At 32.3% G+C, this 8,802-nt stretch overlaps 1 long non-coding RNA gene across 1 annotated transcript; it reads right to left on the bottom strand.

Moving 5' to 3' along the window:
* Window positions 1-241: 241 nt before the first annotated feature.
* LOC127069671 (uncharacterized) lies at window positions 242-5,075 on the bottom strand. The gene is made up of 3 exons (XR_007783664.1): window positions 4,881-5,075; window positions 3,744-3,958; window positions 242-661 (listed from the first exon to the last, which is right to left on the bottom strand). It is a non-coding gene; the product is annotated as an uncharacterized LOC127069671 (long non-coding RNA).
* Between the last annotated feature and the right edge of the window lie 3,727 nt (window positions 5,076-8,802).

The raw sequence follows: 8,802 nt of genomic DNA, 5'->3' as shown, positions 1-8,802 counted from the left end.
TCGTCGGTTCTCTCTCGACGTTCCGTGTTACCGATTGCTCCTACATATTTTCCACAAGTACTGGCGTTTCATTACGAGCAAAGGTGTATAATTAAGATAAAGTTTATCAAGTATTTTTCAATGGCGCACGAGCGTGTTGAAAAATATAATAACTTTTCAGAATAATCTATATATATACAGACACATAGCATACACAGAAAAATATATAAGTATGAATGTATATGCATGTACAAGTCTTTGTTCTTGTTTTTATTAATTGCAACAATGTCTCAATTAAAATCTCTATAATTTTATTATTATTTTTATATATTTGCGAAAAACTTAATTTTGAATGAAAGATTTTCTTGATTATATCTTCTTTGCTTATATCATCTCTATGTTGTTCGTTCGAAAAAAACCATGAAGATATTTTACGTGTTTTCTTTTCCTTTTTTTGTTTAATGAGATATAGTTAATTAAAAAGTAAAATTTATGCATCAACTATCTTATATAAAAGAATATTATTTTACCAGTAGCTTGGTCAGCAGCAGCAAGTAGGTTTTATCTCTTCAAATTCATTGGACTATACTTGAGAGTTCATCAAACTAACTGGCTGGATCGACAGAACAGATATTTACCAACGAAAAGAACTTCGGGCTGGATCGATGTTTGCGTGCGAATCCTGCAAGTTTATAATATTTATTTATTTATTCATTTATTTTTGTTTTTAACTAAAAAAACTTCGCTGAAACTGATGCACATTTATTGGGTATGCCAATAACTGATCACCTTAAATACCTTCGTTCTTTTTAGAGATATGGAAAAATTTTTTACAAAAGTATATGGTATAAAAGGGATCATAATGGCAGTAATAATTTTGTTAAAGATATTCAAGAAGGTTAATTAGGTCTTTTTAAATAAAATTATATGTTTTTGATATCATTGGTAAATGCAGTTCAATATTCTCCATAAAGAAGTATTAATCTATCTATGTCGAAAAATTTACTTCAAAAGATATTTTAATTTAAATATTGTTAGAAAAAAAACCATAAGTAAAAAATACTAATTACTAAAATGTAATAAGAATAATAGTAAAAACATAATAAAGGTGTTAGGTAAGCGAAAGGTAAACGCAAAGTAACACAAGATAAGCACAAACTTCTTAAAAACTTATCTCTCTACGAAAGATAAGTTTTTCGAATTTTCTATCATTCAGTTACATTAATTAAATTTTTTATTACTTATTTTAAATAAACAAAATAAAATTTATATAGTTATAATAAGAATTCAAATGATTTCATAATAGTTACGTCCTTATTACGAAAAAAAAACGAAAAAATTCGATTTTAAAAATTATTAACAAAAACGATTTTATTATAACAATATCATTGCAGTGTTTAAATAAATAAAGAATAATTTACCCTTGAAAACGGTGTTTGTTTCAAGTCTCTACGACTTTCCGTTCCGAAGATATCGCCTTCGAAAGATTTTCATTCATAATTCGTATCGAACATATGTTCGTAGTAAAAGTAGTAGTAGTAGTAGTAAGATGCGTAAATTCTTGGAATTTATATAGGTCAGTGGGTCACTAAGCCAAATGAATGAAATTATATAGGTCAAGGAATCAATATAAGTATCTTCTATTTAAATGGGAATATCTCCAGAACTAAAAGTCGTAGAGACTTGAATGAAATACCATTTTAAAGGGCAAAATTTTCTCTATTTTTTCAAGGTATTGTTAATAATAAATTAACAATTTGTTATAAACAATTGTTATAAACAAATTCATACGAACTACATTTATCTTATTTTATCAAAAAAAGAGAATTCAGATAGTATATTGTTATATGAAATAACATAAATTAATAAATAATTAATAAACAAATTAATTTTTTATCGATAAAAAACAATTTTCTTTTACATTACTAATTCGTTTTATATTGAAATGGGTATATCTACGGAACTAAAATTCGTAGAGACTCGAATGAAATATCATTTTAAAGGATAGAATTTTCCTCATTTTTTAAAATCTATTGTTAATAATAAATTAACAATTTGTTATAAACAATTTTTATAAAAAAATACGAACTACATTTATCTTATTTTATTAAAAAAAGAGAATTCAGATAGTATATTGATATATGAAATAACATAAATTAATAAATAATTAATAAACAATGTTTAGTATTACTTTTATTATATTTTATTAAATATTATAATTATTCCTATTACTCTTAGCAATATTTAAATTAGAATATCTTTTAAAATAATAATTTTTTGACATTTATGAATAGCTTTTTTTTTTTATAAAAAATGTCAAGATGCATCGACCAATGCTATCAAAAATATATAGTTTCTTTTATAAAATCTCAGTTGATATTCATATGTCCTTGACGCATCCATCTACAAAAAACTTATCATAAACAAACGACTTTTATAGATGACTTTTACGACTTTCTGAACAAAGTTTCTGCATATCTGTAAAAGGAAAGAGAATATTCAAGATGATCGGAGTTACCGCCTCACGCTATATACAGAGTGTCTCATAATTTCAGAGAACTACTTCGCCAATAAACTCTGCAAATGACAATAATACAGAGAGTTCGTTTAAACGCATGATGCCAAATTTGATTTCCATGGAGCTACGGTACAACCTACATATGATAGACAAAAGAAAGAAAAAACGAAAAAGGAAAAAAAAAAGAAAGAAAAGAAAAAGTCCTAAAGAGTAAAACGAATTTGTCGGAGGTTCGTTTCGGTTCGCGAAGCACGCTCGCGAAGTCGAGACGTAGCTCTTACCGTCATGTTCGTATCCAATTTAAATCGATTTAAGCGAACACCTCTGTGAATTTCCCGCACTTTTTAAAGCGTCAACCCGCCTGTCGACTTTAGCCGATCGTGTGTTTCCCGAATCAATCGATTTTATCACACGGAATCCCAAGAGTGAGAAGTGGAAAGAATATACGCCCGTTATTTCGCCGATGTTTCGTATACTTCGAATTGCCTGAAAAAAGGGACTAAAAGGGTGCATGGCAACAGGGAAAACGAAAAAAACAAAAAAGAAAGGAAAAGGAAAAAATTGAAAAGAAAATAAGAAGATAAAAAAAAAGACAAAAACGAAAGAACGAAAAAGAAAAGAAGAGTAAAGGGCGAAGGTCCGAAAGGAAGGAAGGAAGGAAGGAAGGAAGGAAGGAAGGGCGATAGAAAAAGAGGATAGGTAAGGAATAACAAAGAGAAAGTGGCATAGACGAGGTGCTTCGAGCTAGTTCTTCTCCGAATCAATTTCATCGTAAAGGGTAAGAGAGATGGGGTGATGGGTGTTGCGGGGGAAGAAGGGTAAATACGCCTTCTCAACTCACAGATAGTGAAAAGAAAAAGATAGCCTTAACCCCTACCACATTTCATTCTCTCTCTCTTTCTCTCTCTCTCTCTCTCTCCTTTTTTCTCTTTCTTTCTCTTTCTATCTGTCTCTCTTTCTTTCTGTTTCCGTCTATCCCACCTACATTTTCTGTCTCTGTATATCTCATTTTCTCTCTGGTACCATAGGAAGCATCAGCAACGACACTAGCTAAGGCAATTGCGATCTTCTCGAGCGATAAGATCCTTCGCCAGGCAGTAACTGGATTTCTAGGTACTAGGTTCGTTATCGGAGGCGTAAAAGGCACCAGAAATTTTCTTCTACCTTTTTTCTTTTTTTTTCTTTGTATATATATATATATATATATATATATATATATATATATATATCTTTCCTTCTCTTTTACCTTTTTATTTTTTTCATTTTTTGTTTCTCTTCCTTTCTTTTTTCTTTTTTCTTTCTTTCTTTCTTTGCTTCCTTCCTTCTTTCCTTCTGTTCCTTTCTTTTGAGAAGAAACATCACTGCAGTATTCTCAACGTTGTCCATAGACTTTCACTCGGCGTTTTATCTAATCCTACAAGCGAGCGCTCGATTTTTCCCTCTCATTACTCCTCTCTCCTCCTGCAAAAAAAAAAGACGCGTAATTACTTCGTTGGCTCCCTTTTCACTCGGATCATTTTGCTTGTGTTTCCTAATTATCGTCGAACGTACTTATTTTTTTATCGCTTTACTTTTCTTTTCCTTACTCTTTTTGTGTCTTTGTTTTGTCTCGTTTTTTTCTTTTCTTTTCTTTTCTTTTCTTTTTCTTTTGCTCAGTTTTTCCTTTTCTTGTTTTTTCTTTCTCTCTTTAAGTTAAAGTAGGTCACGTCTCTTCCTTCGCTAAAAGGCTTCCCGTACGAGTCGTTGAGAATCTCGTGGCGAATCATGACGACTAGCGACGCATAGTAGATTCTCGAAGTCTCGAGGAAGTCGTCGTCTCGTCTTTGAAAAAAAGGCTGCTGAGATACGCTCTCTTTCTCTCTTTCTCTCTTTCTCTCTTTCTCTCTCTCTCTCTCTGTTTCTTTTTCTCTTTCTTTCACTCTCTGTCTGTCTGTCTGTCTGTCTGTCTCTCTCTCTCTCTCTCTCTCTCTCTCTCTCTCTCTCTATCCTCCGTAAGAAGAAATTTATGCACGAAACGCACGAGTACATTTTCACGAAAAAGTCTCCGTGAAAATCTCTGTCTGTCGGTGCGTATATTTTAAACATATGTACCGGGTGATACTAAATATTTCAAGTCTTCCAAGCAATAAGAATTTTCATATTCCAAATAAGTAAGATAGTATTTATATTTTTCTAATTTCACTTAATCGACAAGAGTAAAAAAAGAATGAAGAAAGATTTCATTTACACAAATTTACGAGTGTATCTTATTCAATAATCGATAATACTAATATATTTGTGGTATGAGAAATGTTATTATCTACCGGGTGACATGGCAACAATTTTCTCGTGTCACCTTATATACACACACACATACACATATATAAGAGTATAGCAGACTTACTCTAGAAACGAATTCGATGAGAGAGAGTGAGTCGTATGGGCTCAAGGATGCGGAAAGAGTGACTGCGTAGGTACTCGTTCGTCGAACCATAACCTCGTGAGTCCTCGTATTCTCAGGAAAGTACGTTTCATCCACCGTTCCCATCTCCTTCCCTCTTGCACCCTTTCCTCCAGTCCCTCCTTCAGCCTCTAACTCTTCTCGCGCCACTCACCAAACGCAATTCGTCTAAAACTAACGGAGAGTTTAATACGTACGTGTGCGTCTGTGCATATATATACACACATATATGTTTATACATAAACACGTATATATATGTATATGTGCTGTGTGCATGCGTGAGTGCGTGCATGCGTGCATGCGTGCATGCGTGCGTGTAAGAGGATTTTAAGGAGTGTGCTTGGGAAAAGAGTAGGTACACCCATTCGAGATGTTCCAGGGTTTTGCGTTTTTCTTCTTTTAGCATTTCGTCGACATTTTAAGTGTGTCCCACCCCGCTCGTAGACACGCAACATATCCGACTCTTCTTCGGTTTACTCCTCCCACGTTCTCTCTTTCTCTCTTTTTCTCTTTTTCTGTCTCTCTCTGCCCCATGTGACCCTCCTATTTCGTTTCTCTATCCCTATCTCTCTTGCCTTCTCTTAGCAACGTATTAAAGGTGAATATATATTTGTCGTAAAAAGCCAGAGAGAGTTACGATATTTTCTGTTATTTACCGTTTAAATTCGTTTCATATGGATATGTTTGAATATAAAGAATAAGCCATCGAATTGTTTGTTAATCTTTTCACCTTTCTCTCTCTCTCTCTCTCTCTCTCTCTCTCTCTCTCTCTCTCTCTCTCTCTCTTAATTTTAATATTGATTTAAATTAAATTATTCGATTTTTCGATGCAATCGTCTATTTTACGTCTCTGATTTTTACTATTAAAATTGTATGGATATTTTCGAAAGTGAGTGACAAGGCATCGAATTATCCATTAACCTCTCGAGTTCAATCTTTCTTCTTTTCTTTCTTTCTATCTCTCTTTTATAAGGAATGTCTAGTAATTGACATAATAAAGTAATTATTCCTCAAACAAAGATTGATTTCATTCTATTTACGTTTCATACCAGTTAAAAGACAGAAATGTTTATAATCGCTAGAGTTCCATGAATATAACACGTTTCAATGACTATATTTGTTTTCCTGCCGTTTTTCTCTTTTTACTTTTTTAAATTCGTTTAATGTGAATAGAGCTATAAAATATTCGGTGACTTTTTTCTCTTTCTCTCTCTCTCTCTCTCTTTCTCTATCTATTTCACAATGAACGTCCGACAAATTTACATGATAATAACTCTTAAGACAAAACGATTGCTTCTTCCATCTTATATTCCAAGAAAAAAAAATGAGAAAAAAAAAAAAGGAAAAAGAAAATCATAATAGGAATTATCATAGAATTCTCATGAAAATAGGACTCTTCAGTGAGTTCAGTGTCCGTTTTTTGACTTATTTCATTTCTTCTTCTTTTGCATCATTGCATCAGCCCCTCTCTCTTCTCTGAAATCTTACGGAATATACGCCATCGTATCTCTTTCTTGTGTTCTTTCGTTTTTTCCTTTGTTGTGTTTTTTTTTCTTTCTTCCTTTCCTTTTTCCTCTCTTCTTATCTTTTACCTTTTCTCTTTTTTTTCCCTTCTTCCGCGGTAAAAAGTAGATACCGTGGTGTCTTCTCACTGAGAGTTAATATAATTTAGTAAGTATTTTCCGCGTAATAGAATTAAAGTCCAAGCAAAAGCAGCAGCCTGCAGCCTACTTAGGAAAGAAGGGACTACTGTGATACCGAGGGGAATACTATTTCCTTCATTCTTCTTCTTTTCTTTTATTCCTATTTCTCTTTCTCTCTTTCTATCTCTCTGTCTCTCTCTTTCTATCTCTTTTCGTATTCTTCACAGTGCTTTTTATTTTTAAGAGCGAAGGAAGAAGAGCGGAAGAAGTACGGTCGAGCTCGTTAGACCATTAAATACGCGCGCGTGCGCGATATAGAAGAAGAAATACCTAGAACGAAATTCATTCGTTCACGGATAATATGCCCATAAAGCAATTCCCATTCCCCATATGAAAATTCCAATATCTCTTCGTATCGTCTTTCGAAATAATTGGCTAACCGAACTTTTTGTTCGAAATATGCTCTCACAATTCTTCCGCTTTTCGACGAACATCTCCGTTCTTTTTCTCCTTTCCTTTTTTTCTCTCTATTTTTCTTTCTTCTCTTCTTTTCTCTTCTTTTTTCTTTTCTTTTTTTTTGAATATAAACGAGGTTGAGAAAGAAAAAGAGAGAAAAATAAAAGGATATTAAGAGTTAAGGGTGTATTGAATCGATCAATAAGATAAATATGTTGAAATGTTCAATTAATTATTATTTATTTCTAAAATTTTCTTGTGTTTTATTCTAAATATTTCTAAATTAATAACATTAGGATTTCATAGACATTTTCGACAATATTTATTAATTAATGTATTTTATGTTGTACGCTACATTATGATTTTACACCATTATAAATTTATATTTATGTATACAATATATTATTACATTGTAATATTTATTCAGGTATAAAATACTGAAAATTTCGATATTAGTTTATCGGTCGATATAATATCGTAATAGTAAAATTGGTTAGATCGAAAAATTCACTTTAACGAAGGTAAATATAAATTTTTCTTTTTTTATTAGAAGTAACCCATTTGCTTTCATTTATTATATTATGTAAATAAAATTTATAATGATATAAAATAATATATATATAATATAACATTTGTAAAAGAAATATATATATAAATAAAATTAAAATATATATAAATAAGCATCGAACTTTGAAACTGTTAAACTTTATTTTTTAACATACTATTTATTTTCTTCTCGTAATGTATCGATTCTCAGGATTCGAGTCCTTCGCCCTTAACTCTGTTTCACGAAACAATAACGTTGCCCTTTCTTATCTTAGTATTTTCTATTCTCTTAAGTATTTGAGTGTATATAAAGATAAAACTTTACTCTCTTCTTCTTTCTCTTTCTCTTTTTTCTCTCTCTCTCTCTCTTTTAGATAACATTTATCGACTAGTTTATACGATACGCGGTTAAGTAATTGATAAGACAGAATTTGCCGAGATTCTTCAAAGAGCCCTTTTCAAGCCGTACTCTTTGGATAGAACGACGCAAAAGTCACGTGGACAATTATCCAAGTGTAATCTGGGATCGATCGTTCGATCGATCGATTGATCGATCGAAACTTCGAAAGAGAAAGAACACTTCTTTCTTCTTTCCTTTTACTCGAGATAAAGTTTGAAGAGTAAAAGGATCAGTTTTACCAGTATCGAGAAAATGAATTCCGAAAGAGAAACTTCTCTTTCGAAAGCAGTGTCCATCTTTTCATGATATAAAAATTTTTATTTTAATGATTTGACCCTCTCTTCTTCCTTGTCTCTCTGTCATTCTCTCTCTCTCTCTCTCTCTTTCACGAGATTACCCGTATCTCTTATTTATATTCACAAAGACATGACTACTGAGCAAAGTAGTGACGAGGATAGTGGTATTTCAGGAGGCCTGGAGGTAATCGATCTCACGCTACAACGATTAATATTAAACGAGGCGATCCGATACACCGATAAACAGCTGATATCGTCTGGTCGAGTTACAGGAGATATTGGCAGCCATAGGTCAGCCCGAACGTTGTTAGATCTAATCGCGCATCTTGCGGACAAGCGGAAAATCCTTATTAGCCATTCCGTGTTCTCTCTCTCTCTCTCTCTCTCTCTTTCTCTCTCAATCTATCTATCTATCTATCTATCTATCTATCTATCTATCTATCTATCTATCTATCTATATCTCTCTCTCTCTTTCTCTTTTGTTCTTCTATCTCTTCTCCGTAATTCAGCTAATCCTAAAACTC

Source organism: Vespula vulgaris, chromosome 16 (assembly GCF_905475345.1).
Source record: "Vespula vulgaris chromosome 16, iyVesVulg1.1, whole genome shotgun sequence".
Lineage (NCBI taxonomy): Eukaryota > Metazoa > Arthropoda > Insecta > Hymenoptera > Vespidae > Vespula > Vespula vulgaris.
The sequence above is the reverse complement of the archived record's forward strand: the minus strand, read 5'-3'. Positions and strand labels throughout refer to the sequence as shown.